This window comes from Pristiophorus japonicus, chromosome 5, assembly GCF_044704955.1.
Source record: "Pristiophorus japonicus isolate sPriJap1 chromosome 5, sPriJap1.hap1, whole genome shotgun sequence".
Classification (NCBI taxonomy): Eukaryota; Metazoa; Chordata; class Chondrichthyes; family Pristiophoridae; genus Pristiophorus; species Pristiophorus japonicus.
The window spans coordinates 305,262,874-305,287,035 of NC_091981.1; the positions used below are offsets into that span (position 1 = coordinate 305,262,874).

The window sequence follows — 24,162 nt, forward strand, 5'->3', positions numbered from 1 at the left end:
ATGGAAAACAGCATCTTTCAGGATCCCTTCGAGCACCTTCCCGGTGATCGAGGTCACGTTGATGGGCCTTCAGTTCCCGAGCTCTGACTTGTGCCCAATTTCAAAAATAGGAACTACGTGTGCTACCTTCCAATCTCGGGGAACAACCCATGACTCTACTGAGCTGTTGGAGATATGGGCAAGGGGCTGACAGAGTACCCATCCCATCTCTTTAAACACCCTTGGGTGGATATCATCCGCACCTTACACGTCAAGATTAACCCACACGGCGACTTTGCTGTCAGTGAAGAGAGATAAGAAAGACCAAAGTCCCGTTTGCCCCTCTCAGTGTGACCCTGAAGGACTATGTCCAGGCTGAAGTTCTCCCCCCATACAATCCTCCCCCCAGATTGTCCTCTCTGAGCTCCAGCCAGATGATGCTAAACATTCGGGTGGGAAAGTCAAAAATCTACAGCAATGTGTTGAAAGCAATACTAATTTATTTGTAAATATCCCAAATATTAAACTCCAGTCCAGTTACAGGAGTTATTAACATCAGCGGAAACAAACCCCAACTGTCAGAATGAACATGGTTCAGTCGGGATGTGATTAACAGCAGCAATAACAGCAGAATCCCACCCCTGCAGTTACTTGTGAACTCGCTGGTGTGTCAGAAGGTTGGATGACGGAGTGAATCCCTTCCCAAGCTCAGAGCAGGTCTCTCCCCAGTGTGAACTCGCTAGTGTGTATAGAGGCTGGATGACTGAGTGAATCCCTTCCCACACACAGAGCAGGTGAACGGCCTCTATCCAGTGTGAACTCGCCGATGTGTTTCCAGCTGGGACGGGGAGTTGAAACGTTTCCCACAGTCCCCACATTTACAGTTTCTCCCCAGCGTGACTGCACTTGTGTCTCTCCAGGTTGGATGATCGGCTGAAGCCTTGTCCACACACAGAGCACGTGTACGGTTTCTCCCCGCTGCGAACGGTGCTTTTTGCTTCCATGGTCAGAGGCCGATGATATTCCGTTCCCGATGAATCGAGTGACTCCGTCAGATCTTAATGTGATGTTTGTTGTGAGCCTCCGGTCGACAAATCCTCTGCTTTTAATACCCTGTAAAGTGAATTTCAAACAGATAAAAGGGTGGGTGAGAGAGAACCCACAAAAACACAAAGGCAGGTTGTGAAATTGAGCTGAATGAACCTGGTTATTTGTGCAGCCGCTAGCAGAAAAAAAGTGACCATGAAAGCTGCCGGATTGTGGTAATAACCCAACTGGTCAATAATGTCCTGCAGGGAAGGGAACCCACCACCCGGTCTGGGCCTACACAAGACTCTGGCCTCTATGGGAGGAGGGAGAGGTGGCCAGGGCGAAGGTGAGGGACTTTATACATCTGCAACTCGACCAGAACTTTGCCAGAACCTCCCAAACCCGCAACATCTACCACCTAGATGGACCAGGGCAGCAGGTGCATGGGAAATCCATCACCTCCAAGTTCCCCTACAAGTCTCACACCATCCTGACTTGGGCATATATCGACGTTCCTACATCGTCACTGGGTGAAATTCCTGGAACTCCTCACCTAACAGCATTGTGGGGAGGGCCTTCACCACACGGACTGCAGCAGTTCGAGAAGGCCCACCATCACCTTGTCAAGGGCCAAATGGAAATTGGAAATATATTCTGGCCTTACTAGCGACACCCACATCCCAAGAATGGATTAAAACAAATCTATAAAAGCCTCTTCAGAAATACTTGTTCCTAACACAATATTCTTCTACATTGTGAGGGCAGTGTGTGTTTAGCAAGCTAATCTCCCCGAGAATGCACCACCGTTGACAGTCTCTCATCGGAAATTGTTGGGCCCGACTGGGCTCAGAGGTACGAGGGGTGAAACCCAGCAGCTTCTCCCCACTCTCCACTCCAGCTCAAACTGATGCAACAAACAGACCCACACAGGCCAGGGAGTGACTTCCGCATCCAGTGCCCACCTTGATACAGAGCGGTTCTGGATTGGTCGCTCTGTGTTTCCAGTATCGATGCACTTAGGTTCAGTATATGACTGAGAAGTTGAGGCCGAACCAGTGCTTTGTAAAGGTTTATCATAATATATACACTTTAGTACTCTATACATCTATTTATAAACAGAGATACTGTCTAGTGCAATATAAACAGAGACAGGGTCTACTGTAATATAAACAGAGACAGGGCCCAGTGTAATATAAACACAGACATTGTCCAGAGAAAGGGTCCAGTGTAATATAAACAGAGACACGGTCTAGTGTAATATAAACAGAGACAGGGTCTAGTGTAATATAAACAGAGACAGGGACTAGTGTAATATAAACAGAGACAGGGTCCAGTGCAATATAAACAGGGAAAGGGTCTACTATAATATAAACAGAGACAGGGTCTAGTGTAATATAACCAGAGACAGGGTCTAGTGTAATATAAACAGGGACAGGGTCCAGTGCAAAATAAACAGGGACAGGGTCGAGTGTAATATAAACAGAGACAGGGTCCTGTGTCATATAAACAGAGTCAGGGTCTAGTGTAATATAAAGAGGGACAGGGTCCAGTGTGATATAAACAGAGACAGGGTCTAGTGTAATATAAACAGAGACAGGGTCTAGTGTAATATAAACAGAGACATGTTCCAGTGTAATATAAACAGATACAGGGTTGAGCGTAATCTAAACAGGGATAGGGTCCAGTGTAATATAAACAGAGACAGGGTCCAGTGTAATATAAACAGAGACAGGGTCTAGTGTAATATAAACGAGACAGGATCGAGTGTAATATAAAAAGAGACAGGGTCTAGTGTAATATAAGCAGAGTCAGGGTCGAGTGTAATATAAACAGAGACATGTTCCAGTGAAATATAAACAGGGACAGGGTCTAGCGTAAACTTAACAGGGACAGGGTCCAGTGTAATATAAACAGGGACAAGGTCTAGTGTAATCTTAACAGAGATAGGGTCGAGTGCAATATAAACAGGGACAGGGTCCAGTGCAATATAAACAGGGACAGGGTCTAGTGTAATATAAACAGAGACAGGGTCTGGTGTAATATAAACAGAGACATGGTCCAGTGCAATATAAACAGGGACAGGGTCCAGTGTAATATAAAGAGACAAAGGGTCCAGTGTAATATAAACAGAGACAGGGTCCAGTGTAATATAAACAGAGACAGGGTCTAATGTAATTTAAACAGACACAGGGTCCAGTGTAATATAAACAGAGACATGTTCCAGTGTAATATAAACTGAGACATGTTCCAGTGTAATATAAACAGAGACAGGGTTTACTGTAATATAAACAGACACATGTTCCAGTGTAATATAAACAGAGACATGTTCCAGTGTAATATAAACAGGGACAGGGTCTAGTGTAATCTAAACAGGGACAGGGTCTAGTGTAATATAAACAGAAACAGGGTCTAGTGTAATATAAACAGAGACATGTTCCAGTGTAATATAAACAGTGTCAGGGACAAGTGCAATATAAACAGAGACAGGGCCCAGTGTAATATAAACAGAGACAGGGCCTGGTGTAATATAAACAGAGACAGGGTCCAATGTAATATAATCAGGAACAGGGCCTAGTATAATATAAACAGAGACAGGGCCTAGTGTCATATAAACAGGGACAAGGTCTCGTGTAATCTTAACAGAGATAGGGTCGAGCGTAATATAAACAGGGACAGGGTCCAGTGCAATATAAACAGGGACAGGGTCGAAAGTAATATAAACAGAGACAGTGTCTGGTGTAATATAAACAGAGACATGGTCCAGTGCAATATAAACAGGGACAGGGTCCAGTGTAATATAAAGAGATAAAGGGTCCAGTGTAATATAAACAGAGACAGAGTCCAGTGTAATATAAACAGAGTCAGGGTCTAGTGTAATATAAACAGACACAAAGTCCAGTGTAATATAAACAGAGACATGTTCCAGTGTAATATAAACAGAGACATGTTCCAGTGTAATATAAACAGAGACATGTTCCAGTGTAATATAAACAGGGACAGGGTCTAGTGTAATATAAAAAGAGACAGGGTCTGGTGTAATATAAACAGAGACATGGTCCAGTGCAATATAAACAGGGACAGAGTCCAGTGTAATATAAACAGAGACAGGGCCTAGTGTAATATAAACAGGGACAGGGTCCAGTGTAATATAAACAGAGACAGGGACCAGTGTAAAATAAACAGAGATAGGGTCGAGTGTAATATAAAAAGACACAGGGTCCAGTGTAATATAAACAGAGACATGTTCCAGTGTAATATAAACAGAGACATGTTCCAATGTAATATAAACAGAGACAGGGTCTCGAGTGATATAAACAGAGACAGGGTCGAGTGTAATATAAACAGAGACAGGTTCTAGTGTAATATAAACAGGGACAGGGTCCAGTGTAATATAAAGGGATAAAGGGTCCAGTGTAATATAAACAGAGACAGGGTCCAGTGTAATATAAACAGAGTCAGGGTCTAGTGTAATATAAACAGACACAAAGTCCAATGTAATATAAACAGAGACATGTTTCAGTGTAATATAAACAGAGACATGTTCCAGTGTAATATAAACAGAGACAGGGTCTCGTGTAATATAAAGAGAGACAGGGTCTAGTGTAATATAAACAGAGACATGTTCCAGTGAAATATAAACAGGGACAGGGTCTAGCGTAAACTTAACAGGGGCAGGGTCCAGTGTAATATAAACAGGGACAAGGTCTAGTGTAATCTTAACAGAGATAGGGTCGAGTGTAATATAAACAGGGACAGGGTCCAGTGTAATATAAACAGAGACAGGGTCTGGTGTAATATAAACAGAGTCAGGGTCTAGTGTAATATAAACAGACACAAAGTCCAGTGTAATATAAACAGAGACATGTTTCAGTGTAATATAAACAAAGACAGGGTCTCGTGTAATATAAAGAGAGACAGGGTCTAGTGTAATATAAACAGAGACAGGGTCTAGTGTAATATGAACAGGGACAGGGTCGAGTGTAATATAAAAAGAGACAGGGTCTGGTGTAACATAAACAGAGACATGGTCCAGTGCAATATAAACAGGGACAGAGTCCAGTGTAATATAAACAGACAAAGAGTCCAATGTAATATAAACAGAGACAGGGTCCAGTGTAATATCAACAGAGACAGGGTCTAGTGTAATTTAAACAGACACAGGGTCGAGTGTAATATAAACAGAGACATGTTCCAGTGTAATATAAACGGAGACATGTTCCAGTGTAATATAAACAGAGACAGGGTTTACTGTAATATTAACAGAGACATGTTCCAGTGTAATATAAACAGAGACATGTTCCAGTGTAATATAAACATGGACAGGGTCTAATGTAATCTAAACAGGGACGGGGTTTGTGTAATATAAACAGAAACAGGGTCTAGTGTAATATAAACAGAGACATGTTCCAGTGTAATATAAACAGGGTCAGGGACAAGTGCAATATAAACAGAGACAGGGCCCAGTGTAATATAAACAGAGACAGGGCCTGGTGTAATATAAACAGAGACAGGGTCCAATGTAATATACTCAGGAACAGGGCCTAGTATAATATAAACAGAGACAGGGCCTAGTGTAATATAAACAGAAACAGTGTCTAGTGTAATATAAACAGAGACATGTTCCAGTGTAATATAAACAGGGTCAGGGACAAGTGCAATATAAACAGAGACAGGGCCCAGTGTAATATAAACAGAGACAGGGCCTGTTGTAATATAAACAGAGACAGGGTCCAATGTAATATAATCAGGAACAGGGCCTAGTATAATATAAACAGAGACAGGGCCTAGTGTAATATAAACAGGGACAGGGTCCAGTGTAATATAAACAGGGACAGGGCCTGTTGTAATATAAACAGAGACAGGGTCCAATGTAATATAATCAGGAACAGGGCCCAGTATAATATAAACAGAGACAGGGCCTAGTGTAATATAAACAGGGACAGGGTCCAGTGTAATATAAACAGGGACAAGGTCTAGTTTAATCTTAACAGAGATAGGGTCGCGCGTAATATAAACAGGGACAGGGTCCAGTGCAATATAAACAGGGACAGGGTCTAATGTAATATAAACAGAGACAGTGTCTGGTGTAATATAAACAGAGGCATGGTCCAGTGCAATATAAACAGGGACAGGATCCAGTGTAATATAAAGAGATAAAGGGTCCAGTGTAATATAAACAGAGACAGCGTCCAGTGTAATATAAACAGAGTCAGGGTCTAGTGTAATATAAACAGACACAAAGTCCAGTGTAATATAAACAGAGACATGTTCCAGTCTAATATAAACAGAGACAGGGTCTCGTGTAATATAAAGAGAGACAGGGTCTAGTGTAATATAAACAGAGACATGGTCGAGTGTAATATAAACAGGGACAGGGTCTAGTGTAATATAAAAAGAGACAGGGTCTGGTGTTATATAAACAGAGACAAATTCAGTGTAATATAAACGGAGACATGTTCCAGTGTAATATAAACAGAGACAGGGTTTACTGTAATATAAACAGAGACATGTTCCAGTGTAATATAAACAGAGACATGTTCCAGTGTAATATAAACAGGGACAGGGTCTTGTGTAATCTAAACAGAGACAGGGTCCAATGTAATATGATCAGGAACTGGGCCTAGTATAATATAAACAGAGACAGGGCCTAGTGTAATATAAACAGGGACAGGGTCCAGTGCAATATAAACATACAAAGGGCCCAGTGTAATATAAACAGAGACAGGGTCGAGTGTAATATAAAAAGACACAGGGTCCAGTGCAATATAAACAGAGACATGTTCCAGTGTAATATAAACAGAGACATGTTCCAATGTAATATAAACAGAGACAGGGTCTCGAGTAATATAAACAGAGACAGGGTAGAGTGTAACATAAACAGAGAAGGGGTCTGGTGTAATATAAACAGGGACAGGATCCAGTGTAATATAAACAGGGACAGGGTCCAGTGTAATATAAACAGGGACAGTGTCTCGTGTAATATAAGCAGAGACAGGGTCTCGTCTAATATAAACAGAGACAGGGTCTACCGTAATATAAACAGGGATAGGGTCCCGTGTAATATAAACAGAGACAGGGTCCAGTGTAATATAAACAGAGACAGGGTCTAGTGTAATATAAACAGAGAAAGGGTCTAGTGTGAAATAAACAGAGACAGGGTCTAGTGCAATGTAAACAGAGACAGGGTCTGATGTAATATAAACAGAGACAGGGCCCAGTGTAATATAAACAGAGACAGGGTCCAATGTAATATAAACAGGAACAGGGCCTAGTATAATATAAACAGAGACAGGGCCGAATGTAATATAAACAGAGACAGGGTCCAGTTAATATAAACAGACAAACGGTCCAGTGTAATATAAACAGAGACACGGACCAGTGAAATATAAACAGACAGAGGGACCAGTGTAACATAAACAGAGACAGGGCCTTGTGCAATATAAACAGAGACAGGATCTAGTGTAATATAAACAGAGACAGGATCTAGTGTAATATAAACAGAGACAAGGTCTCGTGTAATATCAACAGGGACAGGGTCCAGGGAAATATAAACAGAGACAGGGTCTTGTGCAATATAAACAGAGACAGGGCCCAGTGTAATATAAACAGAGACAGGGTCTCGTGTGATATAAACAGAGACGGGTTACAGTGTAATATAAGCAGAGACAGAGTCGAGCGTAATATAAACAGGGACAGGGTCTCGTGTAATAGAAACAGAGACATGGTCTAGTCTAATATAAACAGAGACATGATCCAGTGTAATTTCAACAGCGACAGAGTCCAGTGTAATATAAACAGAGACAGGGTCGAGTGCAATATAAACAGAGACAGGGTCTAGTGTAATATAAACAGAGACAGGGTCTAGTGTAATATAAACAGAGACTGAGCTTTGTGTAATATAAACAGAGACTGGTTCTAGTGTAATATAAACAGAGACAGGGTTCAGTGTAATATAAACAGAGACAGGGTCTTGTGCAATATAAACAGAGACAGTGCCCAGTGTAATATAAACATAGACAGGGTCCAGTGTAATATAAACAGAGACAGGGTCTAGTGTAATATAAACAGAGACAGGGTCTCGTGTAATATAAACAGAGACATGGTCGAGTGTGATACAAACAGAGACAGGGTCAAGTGTAATATAAACAGAGTCAGGGTCAAATGTAATATAAACAGAGACAGGGTCGAGTGTAATATAAACAGGGACAGGGTCTAGTGTGATATAAACAGAGACGGGTTCCAGTGTAATATAAACAGAGACAGGGTCGAGTGTAATATAAACAGAGACACGGTGAGTGTAATATAAAGAGAGACAGGGCCCAGTGTAATATAAACAGTGACAGGGCCCAGTGTAATATAAACAGAGACAGGGTCTAGTGTGATATGAACAGAGACTGAGCCTTGTGTAATATAAACAGAGACTGGTTCTAGTGTAATATAAACAGAGACAGGGTCCAGTGTAATATAAACAGAGACAGGGTCTTGTGCAATATAAACAGAGACAGGGCCCAGTGTAATATAAGCTGAGACACGGTGAGTGTAATATAAACAGAGACATGGTCCAGTGCAATATAAACAGCGACAGGGTCCAGTGTAATTTAAACAGAGACAGGGTCGAGTGTAATATAAACAGAGATAGGGTCGAGTGTAATATAAACAGGGACAGGGTCCAGTGTAATATAAACAGGGACAGGGTCTAATGTAATATAAAGAGAGACAGGGCCCTGTGTAATATAAACAGAGACAGGCTCCTGTGCAATATAAACAGAGACAGGGTCTAGTGTAATATAAACAGAGACAGGGCCCGGTGTAATATAAACAGAGACAGGGTCGAGTGTAATATAAACAGAGACAGGGTCTAGTGTAATATAAACAGAGACAGGGTCTGGTGTAATATAAACAGAGACAGGGTCTAGTGTAATATAAACAGAGACAGGGCCCAGTGTAATATAAACAGTGACAGGGTCTAGTGTAATATAAACAGACACAGGGTCCAGTGTAATATAAACAGACTGGGCCTTGTGCAATATAAACAGAGACAGGATCTAGTGTAATATAAACAGAGACAGGGTCTCATGTAATATAAACAGAGACAGGGTCTAGTGTAATATAAACAGAGACAGGGTGCAGTGTAATATAAACAGAGACAGGGTCTTGTGCAATATAAACAGAGACAGGGCCCAGTGTAATATAAACAGAGACAGGGTGAGTGTAATATAAACAGAGACAGGGTCCAGTGTGATATAAACAGAGACAGTGTCTAGTGTAATATAAACAGAGACAGGGTCTCGTGTAATATAAAGAGGGACAGGGTCTAGTGAAATATAAAGAGAGACAGGGCCCTGTGTAATATAAACAGAGACAGGGCCTAGTGTAATATAAACAGAGACAGGGTCTTAGTGCAATATAAACAGGGACAGGGCCTAGTGTAATATAAACAGAGACAGGGTCTTAGTGCAATATAAACAGGGACAGGGTCTCGTGTAATATAAACAGAGACTGAGCCTTGTGTAATATAAACAGAGACAGGTTCTAGTGTGATGTAAACAGAGACAGGGTCTGGTGTAATATATATATATATATATCAGAGACAGGGTCCAGTGTCATATAAACAAAGATGGGGTCCAGTGTATTATAAACAGAGACTGGGCATTGTGTAATATAAACAGAGACAGGGACTCGTGTAAAATAAACAGAGACAGGGTCTAGCGTATTAAAATCAGAGACAGTGTCTAGTGTAATATAAACAGAGTCAGGGTCTCGTGTAATATAAAAAGAGACATGGGCGAGTGTAATTTGAACAGGGACAGGGTCTAGTGTAATATAAACAGAGACAGGGTCTAGTGTAATATGAACAGAGACAAGGTCCAGTGTAATATAAACAGGGACAAGGTCGAGTGTAATATATAGAGAGACAGGGTCTTGTGTAATTTAAACAGAGACATGTTCCAGTGTAATTAAAACAGGGACAGGGTCCAGTGTAATATAAACAGAAACAGGGTCCAGTCTAATATAAACAGAGAGAGGGTCTCGTGTAATATAAACAGGGACAGGGTCTAGTGAAATGTAAAGAGAGACTGGGTCTTGTGTAATATAAACAGAGACAGGGTCCAGTGTAATATAAACAGAGACAGGGTCTTGTGTAATATAAACAGAGACAGTTCCCAGTGTAATATAAACAGAGATAGGGTGAGTGTAATATAAACAGAGACAGGGTCCAGTGTGATAGAAACAGAAACAGGGTCTAGTGTAATATAAACAGAGACAGGGTCTCGTGTAATATAAACAGGGACAGGGTCTAGTAAACTATAAAGAGAGACAGGGCCCTGTGTAATATAAACAGAGACAGGGCCTCGTGCAATATAAACAGGGACAGGGTCTAGTGTAATATAAATGGAGACAGGGTCTCGTGTAATATAAACAGAGACAGGGTCTAGTGATATATGAACAGAGACAGGGTCTAGTGTAATATAAACAGAGACAGGGTCTAGTGCAATGTAAACAGAGATAGGGTCTGGTGTAATATATATATCAGAGACAGGGTCCAGTGTCATATAAACAAAGATGGGGTCCAGTGTATTATAAACAGAGACTGGGCATTGTGTAATATAAACAGAGACAGGGACTCGTGTAAAATAAACAGAGACAGGGTCTAGTGTATTAAAATCAGAGACAGGGTCTAGTGCAATACAAACAGAGTCAGGGTCTCGTGTAATATAAAAAGAGACAGGGTCGAGTGTAATTTGAACAGGGACAGGGTCTAGTGTAATATAAACAGGGACAGGGTCTAGTGTAATATATACAGAGACAGGGTCTTGTGTAATTTAAACAGAGACATGTTCCAGTGCAATTTCAACAGGGACAGGGTCCAGTGTAATATAAACAGAAACAGGGTCCAGTGTAATATAAACAGAGAGAGGGTCTCGTGTAATATAAACAGAGACAGGGTCTAGTGTAATGTAAACAGAGGCAGGATCCAGTGTAATATAAACAGAGACAGGGTCTAGTGTAAGATAAACAGAGACTGAGCCTTGTGTAATATAAACAGAGACTGCGTCTAGTGTAATAAAAACAGATACAGGGTCCAGTGTAATATAAACAGAGACAGGGTCTTGTGCAATATAAACAGAGACAGGGCCCAGTGGAATATAAACAGAGACAGGGTCTGGTACGATATAAACAGAGACAGGTTCCAGTGTAATATAAACAGAGACAGGGTCTAGTGTAATATAAACAGAGACAGGGTGAGTGTAATATAAACAGAGACAGGGTCTCGTGTAATATAAACAGAGGCAGGGTCTAGTGTAATATAAACAGGGACAGGGTCTAGGGAAATATAAAGAGAGACAGGGCCCTGTGTAATATAAACAGAGACAGGGCCTAGTGTTATATAAACAGAGACAGGGTCTTCGTGTAATATAAACAGGGACAGGGTCTAGTGTAATATAAACAGAGACAGGGTCTCGTGTAATATAAACAGAGACAGGGTCTAGTGTAATATAAACAGAGACAGGGTCTAGTGTAATGTAAACAGAGACAGGGTCTAGTGTAATATAAACAGAGACAGGATCTAGTGTAATATAAACAGAGACAGGGTCTTATTGTAATATAAACAGGGACGGGGCCTAGTGTTATATATACAGAGACAGGGTCTTCGTGTAATATAAACAGGGACAGGGTCTAGTGTAATATAAACAGAGACAGGGTCTCGTGTAATATAAACAGAGACAGGGTGTAGTGTAATATAAACAGAGACAGGGTCTAGTGTAATGTAAACAGAGACAGGGTCTAGTGTAATATAAACAGAGACAGGCTCCTGTGTAATCTAAACAGAGACAGGGTCTAGTGTAATATAAACAGAGACAGGGCCCAGTATAATATAAACAGTGACAGGGTCTAGTGTAATATAAACAGAGACAGGGTCTGGTGTAATATAAACAGAGACAGGGTCTAGTGTAATATAAACAGAGACAGGGTCTGGTGTAATATAAACAGAGACAGGGTCTAGTGTAATGTAAACAGAGACAGGGCCCAGTATAATATAAACAGTGACAGGGTCTAGTGTAATATAAACAGACACAGGGTCCAGTGTAATATAAACAGACTGGGTCTTGTGCAATATAAACAGAGACAGGATCTAGTGTAATATAAACAGAGACAGGGTCTAGTGTAATATAAACAGAGACAGGGTCTAGTGTAATATGAACAGAGACTAGGTCTAGTGTAATATAAACAGAGACAGTGTCTAGTGTAATATAAACAGAGTCAGGGTCTCGTGTAATATAAAAAGAGACAGAGTCGAGTGTAATTTGAACAGGGACAGGGTCTAGTGTAATATAAACAGAGACAGGGTCTAGTGTAATATGAACAGAGACTAGGTCTAGTGTAATATAAACAGGGACAGGGTCTAGTGTAATATATAGAGAGACAGGGTCTTGTGTAATTTAAAAAGAGACATGTTCCAGTGTAATTTCAACAGGGACAGGGTCCAGTGTAATATAAACAGAGACAGGGTCCAGTGTAATATAAACAGAGAGAGGGTCTCGTGTAATATAAACTGAGACAGGGTCTAGTGTAATGTAAACAGAGGCAGGATCCAGTGTAATATAAACAGAGACAGGGTCTAGTGTAATATAAACAGAGACAGGGTCTCGTGTAATATAAACAGAGACAAAGTCTCGTGTAATATAAACAGAGACAGGCTCCTGTGTAATATAAACAGAGACAGGGTCTAGTGTAATATAAACAGAGACAGGGCCCGGTGTAATATAAACAGAGACAGGGTCGAGTGTAATATAAACAGAGACAGGGTCTGGTGTAATATAAACAGGGACAGGGTCTAATGTAATGTAAACAGAGACAGGGCCAAGGGTAATATAAACAGACACAGGGTCCAGTGTAATATAAACAGACTGGGTCTTGTGCAATATAAACAGAGACAGGGTCTAGTGTAATATAAACAGGGATAGGGTCGAGTGTAATATAAACAGAGACAGGATCTAGTGTAATATAAACAGGGACAGGGTCTAGTGAAATATAAAGAGAGACAGGGCCCTGTGTAATATAAACAGAGACAGGGCATAGTGTAATATAAACAGAGACAGGGTTTTAGTGTAATATAAACAGAGACAGGGTCCAGTTTAATATAAACAGAGACAGGGCATAGTGTAATATAAACAGAGACAGGGTTTTAGTGTAATATAAACAGAGACAGGGTCCAGTTTAATATAAACAGAGACAGGGTCCAGTGTAATATAAACAGAGACAGGGTCCAGTGTAATATAAACAGGGACGGGGCCTAGTGTTATATAAACAGAGACAGGGTCTTCGTGTAATATAAATTGGGACAGGGTCTAGTGTAATATAAGCAGAGACAGGGTCTCGTGCAATATAAACAGAGACAGGGTCTAGTGTAATATAAACAGAGACAGGCTCCTGTGTAATATAAACAGAGACAGGGTCTAGTGTAATATAAACAGAGACAGGACCCGGTGTAATATAAACAGAGACAGGGTCGAGTGTAATATAAACAGAGACAGGGTCTAGTGTAATATAAACAGAGACAGGGTCTGGTGTAATATAAACAGAGACAGGGTCTAGTGTAATGTAAACAGAGACAGGGCCCAGTGTAATATAAACAGTGACAGGGTCAAGTGTAATATAAACAGACACAGGGTCCAGTGTAATATAAACAGACTGGGTCTTGTGCAATATAAACAAAGACAGGATCTAGTGTAATATAAACAGAGACAGGGTCTAGTGTAATATAAACAGAGACAGGGTCTTGTGTAATGTCAACAGAGACAGGGTCCGCTGTAATATATATATCAGAGACAGGGTCCAGTGTAATATAAACAGAGACAGCGTCTAGTGTAATATAAACAGAGACAGGGTCTAGTGAAATATAAAGAGAGACAAGGCCCTGTGTAATATAAACAGAGACAGGGCCTAGTGTAATATAAACAGAGACAGGGTTTTAGTGTAATATAAACAGGGACAGCGTTGAGTGTAATATAAACAGAGAAAGGGTCTCGTGTAATATAAACAGAGACAGGGTCGAGTGTAATATAAAATGAGACAGGGCCCAGTGTAATATGAACAGAGACAGGGCACAGTGTGATATAAACAGAGACAGGGTCCAGTGTAATATAAACAGAGACTGGGCCTTGAGTAATATAAACAGAGACAGGGTCTTGTGCAAAATAAACAGAGACAGGGCCCAGTGTAATATAAACAGTGACAGGGTCTAGTGTAATATAAACAGACACAGGGTCCAGTGTAATATAAACAGACTGGGTCTTGTGCAATATAAAGAGAGACAGGATCTAGTGTAATATAAACAGAGACACGGTCTGCTGTAATATATATATCAGAGACAGGGTCCAGTGTAATATAATCTGAGACAGGGTCTAGTGTAATATAAACAGAGACAGGGTCTTAGTGCAATATAAACAGGGACAGGGTCTAGTGTAATATAAATGGAGACAGGGTCTCGTGTAATATAAACAGAGACAGGGTCTAGTGATATATGAACAGAGACTGAGCCTTGTGTAATATAAACAGAGACTGGGTCTAGTGTAATATAAACAGAGACAGGGTCCAGTGTAATATAAACAGAGACAGGGTCTTGTGCAATATAAACAGAGACAGGGCCCAGTGTAATATAAACAGAGACAGGGTGAGTGTAATATAAACAGAGACAGGGTCCAGTGTGATATAAACAGAGACAGGGTCGAGTGTAATATAAACAGAGACAGGGTCTCGTGTAATATAAAGAGGGACAGGGTCTAGTGAAATATAAAGAGAGATAGGGCCCTGTGTAATATAAACAGAGACAGGGCCTAGTGTAATATAAACAGAGACAGGGTCTTAGTGCAATATAAACAGGGACAGGGTCTAGTGTAATATAAATGGAGACAGGGTCTCGTGTAATATAAACAGCGACAGGGTCTAGTGATATATGAACAGAGACAGGGTCTAGTGTAATATAAACAGAGACAGGGTCTAGTGTAATGTAAACAGAGACAGGGTCTAGTGTAATGTAAACAGAGACAGGGTCTGGTGTAATATATATATGTATCAGAGACAGGGTCCAGTGTCATATAAACAAAGATGGGGTCCAGTGTATTATAAACAGAGACTGGGCATTGTGTAATATAAACAGAGACAGGGACTCGTGTAAAATAAACAGAGACAGGGTCTAGTGTATTAAAATCAGAGACAGGGTCTAGTGTAATATAAATGGAGACAGGGTCTAGTGATGTACAATCCCAGGGTTAGAATCCCCATGTAAAGTCCCAGTGTTAGAATCCCCATGTAAAGTCCCAGGGTTAGAATCCCCATGTAAAGTCACAGGGTTAGAATCCCCATGCAAAGTCCCAGGGTTAGAATCCCCATGTTAAGTCCCAGGGTTAGAATCCCCATGTAAAGTCCCAGGGTTAGAATCCCCATGTAAAGTCCCAGGGTTAGAATCCCCATGCAAAGTCCCAGAGCTAGAATCCCCATGTAAAGTCCCAGGGTTAGAATCCCCATCTAAAGTCCCAGGGTTAGAATCCCCATGTGAAGTCCCAGGGTTAGAATCCCCATGTAAAGTCTCAGGGTTAGAATCCCCATGTAAAGTCCCAGGGTTAGAATCCCCATCTAAAGTCCCAGGGTTAGAATCCCCATGTGAAGTCCCAGGGTTAGAATCCCCATGTAAAGTCCCAGGGTTAGAATCCCCATGCAAAGTCCCAGAGCTAGAATCCCCATGTAAAGTCTCAGGGTTAGAATCCCCATGTAAAGTCCCAGGGTTAGAATCCCCATGTAAAGTCCCAGGGTTACTGATACTGGGGGAGGTGGGACTTGTACAAACCGGACGGTCTGCACCTGGGCAGGACCGGAAACAATGTCCTAGGGGGAGTGTTTGCTCGTGCTGTTGGGGAGGAGTTTTAAACTAATATGGCAGGGGGATGGGAACCAATGCAGGGAGACAGAGGGAAACAAAAAGGAGACAAAAGCAAAAGACAGAAAGGAGATGAGGAAAAGTGGAGGGCAGAGAAACCCAAGGCAAAGAACAAAAAGGGCCACTGTACAGCAAAATTCTAAAAGTACAAAGGATGTCAAAAAAACAAGCCTGAAGGCTTTGTGTCTTAATGCAAGGAGTGTCCGTAATAAGGTGAATGAATTAACTGTGCAAATAGATGTTAACAAATATGATGTGATTGGGATTACAGAGACATGGCTCCAGGATGATCAGGGCTGGGAACTCAACATCCAGGGGTATTCAACATTCAGGAAGAATAGAATAAAAGGAAAAGCAGGTGGGGTAGCATTGCTGGTTAAAGAGGAGATTAATGCAATAGTTAGGAAAGACATTAGCTTGGATGATGTGGAATGTATATGGATCGAGCTGCAGAACACCAAAGGACAAAAAACGTTAGTGGGAGATGTGTACAGACCTCCAAACAGTAGAAGTGATGTTGGGGAGGGCATCAAACAGGAAATTAGGGGTGCATGCAATAAAGGTGCAGCAGTTATAATGGGTGACTTTAATATGCACATAGATTGGACTAACCAAACTGGAAGCAATACGGTGGAGGAGGATTTCCTGGAGTGCATAAGGGATGGTTTTTTAGACCAATATGTCGAGGAACCAACTAGTGGGGAGGCCATCTTCGACTGGGTGTTGTGTAATGAGAGAGGATTAATTAGCAATCTCGTTGTGCGAGGCCCCTTGGGGAAGAGTGACCATAATATGGTGGAATTCTGCATTAGGATGGAGAATGAAACAGTTAATTCAAAGACCATGGTCCAGAACTTAAAGAAGAGTAACTTTGAAGGTATGAGGCGTGAATTGGCTAGGATAGATTGACGAATGATACTAAAGGGGTTGACTGTGGATGGGCAATGGCAGACATTTAGAGACCGCATGGATGAACTACAACAATTGTACATTCCTGTCTGGCGTAAAAATAAAAAAGGGAAGGTGGCTCAACCGTGGCTATCAAGGGAAATCAGGGATAGTATTAAAGCCAAGGAAGTGGCAGACAAATTGGCCAGAAATAGCACTGAACCCGGGGACTGGGAGAAATTTAGAACTCAGCAGAGGAGGACAAAGGGCTTGATTAGGGCAGGGAAAATGGAGTACGAGAAGAAGCTTGCAGGGAACATTAAGGCGGATTGCAAAAGTTTCGAGAGGTATGTAAAGAGAAAAAGGTTAGTAAAGACAAACGTAGGTCCCCTGCAGTCAGAATCAGGGGAAGTCATAACTGGGAACAAAGAAATGGCAGACCAATTGAACAAGTACTTTGGTTCGGTATTCACGAAGGAGGACACCAACCTTCCGGATATAAAAGGGGTCAGAGGGTCTAGTAAGGAGGAGGAACTGAGGGAAATCTTTATTAGTCGAGAAATTGTGTTGGGGAAATTGATGGGATTGAAGGCCGATAAATCCCCAGGGCCTGATGGACTGCATCCCAGAGTACTTAAGGAGGTGGCCTTGGAAATAGTGGATGCATTGACAGTCATTTTCCAACATTCCATTGACTCTGGATCAGTTCCTATCGAGTGGAGGGTAGCCAATGTAACCCCACTTTTTAAAAAAGGAGGGAGAGAGAAAACAGGGAATTATAGACCGGTCAGCCTGACATCGGTAGTGGGTAAAATGATGGAATCAATTATTAAGGATGTTATCGCAGTGCATTTGGAAAATGGTGACATGATAGGTCCAAGTCAGCATGGATTTGTGAAGGGGAAATCATGCTTGACAAACCTTCTGGAATTTTTTGAGGATGTTTCCAGTAAAGTGGACAGGGGAGAACCAGTTGATGTGGTATATTTGGACTTTCAGAAGGCTTTCGACAAGGTCCCACACAAGAGATTAATGTGCAAAGTTAAAGCATATGGGATTGGGAGTAGTGTGCTGACGTGGATTGAGAACTGGTTGTCAGACAGGAAGCAAAGAGTCGGAGTAAATGGGTACTTTTCAGAATGGCAGGCAGTGACTAGTGGGGTACCGCAAGGTTCTGTGCTGGGGACCCAGCTGTTTACATTGTACATTAATGATTTAGACGAGAGGATTAAATGTAGTATCTCCAAATTTGCGGATGACACTAAGTTGGGTGGCAGTGTGAGCTGCGAGGAGGATGCTATGAGGCTGCAGAGTGACTTGGATAGGTTAGGTGAGTGGGCAAATGCATGGCAGATGAAGTATAATGTGGATAAATGTGAGGTTGTCCACTTTGGTGGTAAAAACAGAGAGACAGACTATTATCTGAATGGTGACAGATTAGGAAAAGGGGAGGTGCAACGAGACCTGGGTGTCATGGTACATCAGTCATTGAAGGTTGGCATGCAGGTACAGCAGGCGGTTAAGAAAGCAAATGGCATGTTGGCCTTCATAGCGAGGGGATTTGAGTACAGGGGCAGGGAGGTGTTGCTACAGTTGTACAGGGCCTTGGTGAGGCCACACCTGGAGTATTGTGTATAGTTTTGGTCTCCTAACTTGAGGAAGGACATTCTTGCTATTGAGGGAGTGCAGCGAAGATTCACCAGACTGATTCCTGGGATGGTGGGACTGACCTATCAAGAAAGACTGGATCAACTGGGCTTGTATTCACTGGAGTTCAGAAGAATGAGAGGGGACCTCATAGAAACGTCTAAAATTCTGACGGGTTTAGACAGGTTAGATGCAGGAAGAATGTTCCCGATGTTGGGGAAGTCCAGAACCAGGGGTCACAGTCTAAGGATAAGGGGTAAGCCATTTAGGACCGAGATGAGGAGAAACTTCTTCACCCAGAGAGTGGTGAACCTGTGGAATTCTCGACCACAGAAAGAAGTTGAGGCCAATTCACTAAGTATATTCAAAAGGGAGTTAGATGAAGTCCTTACTACTCGGGGGATCAAGGGGTATGGCGAGAAAGCAGGAAGGGGGGACTGAAGTTGCATGTTCAGCCATGAACTCATTGAATGGCGGTGCAGGCTAGAAGGGCCGAATGGCCTACTCCTGCACCTATTTTCTAAGTTTCTATGTTTCTATGATCCTTCAGGATCTGTTCTTTCCCAACACTCTCCAGTTCTGAGGAAAGGTCGCCGACCTGAACCGTTAACTCTGTTTGTGCCCACAGATGCTGCCTGACCCGCGGACACTAACAACATCATCTGTTTGTGACGTCAGAGACACTTTCCTTTGAGCATTGCGCACCTTGCATTGTTTGCTGATTGATTGAGTGATTGGGGCACCGGAGGGACTGGAGTGCATCATCACGCCCGGCAACCAAATTTTAATTTGATTTTACGTTTTAAAGTTTAATTTGTTTTAATTGCCGGTGCTTTTAGTGTCCCCCTCTCCTTTTATAGGGGGCACTGGAAAAAGGAAAATTTGAATGATTGGTGCCAGAGCCCCGCCCCCTGTCGCTGATTGGTGCGGAGCAGCGCGCGCTGGGTGGGCTGGTGCCCCGCGCCGTCTCGCCATTGGCTGCGGGCTGAGTGCGCCGCGCGTGGGCGGTTGGCGGTTTGTTGCCGGGCTCCGCTCGTGGCCTTTGAGCTCGGGGCCCGGGTGAGGTGGGGCGGAGTTGGGGGGTGAGGTGGGGCGGAGTTGGGGGGGTGAGGTGGGGCGGAGTTGGGGGGGTGAGGTGGGGCGGAGTTGGGGGGTGAGGTGGGGCGGAGTTGGGGGGTGAGGTGGGGCGGAGTTGGGGGGTGAGGTGGGGCGGAGTTGGGGGGTGAGGTGGGGCGGAGTTGGGGGGTGAGGTGGGGCGGAGTTGGGGGGTGAGGTGGGGCGGAGTTGGGGGGTGAGGTGGGGCGGAGTTGGGGGGTGAGGTGGGGCGGAGTTGGGGGGTGAGGTGGGGCGGAGTTGGGGGGTGAGGTGGGGCGGAGTTGGGGGTGAGGTGGGGCGGAGTTGGGGGTGAGGTGGGGCGGAGTTGGGGGTGAGGTGGGGCGGAGTTGGGGGGTGAGGTGGGGCGGAGTTGGGGGGTGAGGTGGGGCGGAGTTGGGGGGTGAGGTGGGGCGGAGTTGGGGGGTGAGGTGGGGCGGAGTTGGGGGGTGAGGTGGGGCGGAGTTGGGGGGTGAGGTGGGGCGGAGTTGGGGGTGAGGTGGGGCGGAGTTGTGTGCAGGCTCGGGGCCCGGGTGAGGTGGGGCGGAGTTGGGGGTGAGGTGGGGCGGAGTTGGGGGGTGAGGTGGGGTGGAGTTGGGGGGTGAGGTGGGGCGGAGTTGGGGGGTGAGGTGGGGCGGAGTTGGGGGGTGAGGTGGGGCGGAGTTGGGGGTGAGGTGGGGCGGAGTTGCGGGGTGAGGTGGGGCGGAGTTGGGGGGTGAGGTGGGGAGGAGTTGGGGGGTGAGGTGGGGAGGAGTTGGGGGGTGAGGTGGGGCGGAGTTGGGGGTGAGGTGGGGCCCGGGTGAGGTGGGGCGGAGTTGGGACGGAGTGGGGGGGTGAGGTGGGGCGGAGTTGTGTGCAGGCGTGGGGCGGAGTTGGGGGGTGAGGTGGGGGCGGAGTTGGGGGGTGAGGTGGGGGAGGAGTTGGGGGGTGAGGTGGGGCGGAGTTGGGGGGTGAGGTGGGGCGGAGTTGGGGGGTGAGGTGGGGCGGAGTTGTGTGCAGGCGTGGGGCCCGGGTGAGGTGGGGCGGAGTTGGGGGTGAGGTGGGGCGGAGTTGGGGCGGAGTTGGGGGGTGAGGTGGGGGGTGAGGTGGGGCGGAGTTGTGTGCAGGCGTGGGGCCCGGGTGAGGTGGGGCGGAGTTGGGGGGTGAGGTGGGGCGGAGTTGGGGGTGAGGTGGGGCGGAGTTGGGGGGTGAGGTGGGGCGGAGTTGGGGGGTGAGGTGGGGCGGAGTTGGGGGGTGAGGTGGGGCGGAGTTGGGGGGTGAGGTGGGGCGGAGTTGGGGGGTGAGGTGGGGCGGAGTTGGGGGGTGAGGTGGGGAGGAGTTGGGGGGTGAGGTGGGGAGGAGTTGGGGGGTGAGGTGGGGCGGAGTTGGGGGGTGAGGTGGGGGCGGAGTTGGGGGGTGAGGTGGGGAGGAGTTGTGTGCAGGCGCGGGGCCCGGGTGAGGTGGGGCGGAGTTGGGGGTGAGGTGGGGCGGAGTTGGGGGTGAGGTGGGGGAGGAGTTGGGGGTGAGGTGGGGGAGGAGTTGGGGGTGAGGTGGGGCGGAGTTGGGGGTGAGGTGGGGAGGAGTTGGGGGGTGAGGTGGGGCGGAGTTGGGGGTGAGGTGGGGCGGAGTTGTGTGCAGGCGCGGGGCCCGGGTGAGGTGGGGCGGAGTTGTGTGCAGGCGCGGGGCCCGGGTGAGGTGGGGGAGGAGTTGGGGGTGAGTTGGGGGTGAGGTGGGGCGGAGTTGTGTGCAGGCTCGGGGCCCGGGTGAGGTGGGGCGGAGTTGGGGGGGTGAGGTGGGGCGGAGTTGGGGGGTGAGGTGGGGCGGAGTTGGGGGGTGAGGTGGGGCGGAGTTGGGGGTGAGGTGGGGCGGAGTTGTGTGCAGGCTCGGGGCCCGGGTGAGGTGGGGCGGAGTTGGGGGTGAGGTGGGGCGGAGTTGTGTGCAGGCTCGGGGCCCGGGTGAGGTGGGGCGGAGTTGGGGGTGAGGTGGGGCGGAGTTGGGGGTGAGGTGGGGCGGAGTTGGGGGTGAGGTGGGGCGGAGTTGTGTGCAGGCTCGGGGCCCGGGTGAGGTGGGGCGGAGTTGGGGGTGAGGTGGGGCGGAGTTGTGTGCAGGCGTGGGGCCAGCCTATTGAGAGATTGCCCGCGGACGGACGACATTTCACAGCTGCCGCGGGGGATGGAGGAGTGGCCCGGGCAGCGGGCCCAGCCTCCCTGTCGACTCACATACTCACAGACACGGGCGGGCAGCGAGATTTGGCCCCCGGGTCGGTGGCAGCTATGGGACACCTCCAGGCGGGGACGGGCCTTGGTTACTGTCGGGGGTTGCGGGAAGTTCGGCCGCCATCTTTGGGTAGCACGGTTCGCCCGCCGCGGGGAGCGACAGGGGCGGGGCTTCCTCGACGTCACATGCTTTCTGTTGTCCCGCTGCAGGGCAGGGAGCATGCGCGGCGGCCATCTTACTGCAGGGAGGCCATCAGGTGCAGGATGGAGACCAGTGACATGAATACTTAAGAACATCATAAATAGGAGGTGAGTCGGCCATTTGGTCCCTCGAGCCTGCCACCATTCAATAAGATGATGGCTGCAGCATCTGGGGTGGTTCTCCTTGGAGCAGTGAAGGTGCAGGGCAGGTTTAACAGGTGCTTACAGTCAGGAAGGCTTTAGATTGAGTCAGGGAACAGAGTGGTTCTGCTCACACAATCAGAGAATGGTTACAGCACGGAAGGCCATTCGGCCCGTCGAGCCCTTGCCTGCTCCCAGCTAGTCCCACTGCCCCGCCCTTTCCCCCGGCCCTGCAAATGTTTTCTTTCAGATACTTATCCAACTCCCTTTTGAAAGCTGTGATTGAGTCTGCCTCCACCTCCCTTTCAGGCCGTGCATTCCAGATCCTAACCACTCGCTGCGTAAAAGGAGAATAACACCAGCTTCTCCAGTCAGTCCCTCAGCTCGTGAATCATTCTTGTCAATCTTTTCTGCCTCTATGGCCATCACATCCTAATGTGTGGTGCCCAGAATTGGACACAATGCTCCAGTTGAGACCGAACCAGTGTTTTACAAAGGTTCATCATAACCTCCTTGCTTTTGTACTCTGTGATGTCCAGGATTCTGTAAGCTTTTTTAACTGCTTTCTCACCCTGTCCTGCCACCTTCAGTGATTTGTGCACATATACCCGCAGGTCTCACTGTTCATGCACCCCCTTTAGGATTGTACCCTTTAGTTTATATTGTCCCTCATCGTTCATTTAATCATGCTTCTCTAATTTTATTTCTTAATTCAGATTCACAGCCTCATTTTATTACTTCATCTGGCAGCGTAATGTTGGCGAGTGGTGAATTATTGCCCTGGGAACCAAAAGGAAGAGAGCTCAAAGGCCGGAGGGCCAAGGGCGCAGCGTGTTCTGCAACCAATCGCGGTGCTTGAGGGGTGGATCCTGAGTCGGCCTATCGGGTGAGTCTGTGTGAACCCTGATAAACTATTTATTTGAAGTTAAATCGAGATTTCTTTTGTTAACAAAACAGTTTAACATCCGTCAGTATTTTATTTCCCTGGAGTTCCTATTATGAGTTTCAGACATTTCAGTGCCAAGTGTTTAAAGGTCATTCATTTCCCTCTTTCCATGTCGCTGTTAGTTAAAGGGACAGAGATTGATTTCCCCTCATTATGCATTCGTAGTAGTTAAAGTAACATCCTTCCTGATGGTAGTGAGTCACATTCTGTGCTGGGCGCGATGGCTGGTGGTATCAGCCTTTAAAATACTCAATCTTCTTGTTCAAATCTCTCCAGGGCCTCACCCCTCCCTATCTCTGTAACTTCCTCCAACCCATCAACCCTCTTAATAGTTTGTTTTCTTTGGAACAGAGGAGGCTGAGGGGAGACCTTAATGAGGTGTATAAAATTATGAGGGGCCTAGATAGAGTGGATAGAAAGGACCTATTTCCCTTCGCAGAGGGGTCAGCAACCAGCAGAACTTTTTAGCCAGTACGTAGCAAGCCCAACAAGAAAGGGGACAGTTCTGGACTTAGTATTCGTGACTGAAGCTGGGCAGGTGGAAGGGGTATCCGTGGGACAGCATGTTGGTGCTAGTGATCATAATTCAGTTAGATTTAGGGTAGTTATGGAAAAGGACAAAGCTAGATTAGGAATAAAAGTTCTCAATTGGGTAAAAGCCAATTTTACTAAGCTGAGATGTGATTTAGCCAAAGTGGACTGGAACCAGCTACTTGAAATGGTGAGAGATTGGGAAATGTTGGTGTTCAGAGGGACCTTGGCGTCCTTGTACAAGAATCACAAAGTTAATATTCAGACACAGCAAGTAATTAAGAAAACAAATGGTATGTTGGCCTTTATTACAAGAGGATTTGAGTATAAGAGTAAAGATGTCTTACTGCAATTATATAGGGCCCTGGTGAGACTGCAGCTGAGTATTGTGCACAGTTTTGGTTGCTTACCGAAGGAAGGGTGTACTTGACATTGAGGATGGCAAGGAAGGTTCACCAGACTGAATTCCTGGGGTGGGGGGATTGTCCTATGAGGAGAGATTGAGCAGACTAGGCCTATATCCTCTAGCGTTTAGAAGAATGAGAGGCGATCTCATTCAAACATACAAAATT

The 24,162-nt window shown here is 45.5% G+C and overlaps 1 protein-coding gene and 1 long non-coding RNA gene across 3 annotated transcripts in view; one reads left to right on the forward strand and one right to left on the reverse strand.

Moving 5' to 3' along the window:
* Positions 1-461: 461 nt before the first annotated feature.
* On the reverse strand, positions 462-21,946 carry LOC139264047 (uncharacterized). The gene is made up of 2 exons (XR_011593289.1): positions 21,783-21,946; positions 462-1,092 (listed from the first exon to the last, which is right to left on the reverse strand). It is a non-coding gene; the product is annotated as an uncharacterized lncRNA (long non-coding RNA).
* A 38-nt stretch (positions 21,947-21,984) lies between these two features.
* The window catches only part of LOC139264794 (zinc finger protein 180-like), a 540,876-nt gene continuing 538,698 nt past the window's right edge, over positions 21,985-24,162 (forward strand). Inside the window, exons 1-2 of one of the 2 annotated variants that reach the window (XR_011593413.1) lie at positions 21,985-22,080; positions 22,830-22,999. The gene's annotated coding sequence lies outside the window, so the exon portion shown is untranslated. The remainder of the gene's footprint in view (positions 22,081-22,829; positions 23,000-24,162) is intronic. The other variant, XM_070881939.1, reaches the window with a different exon arrangement.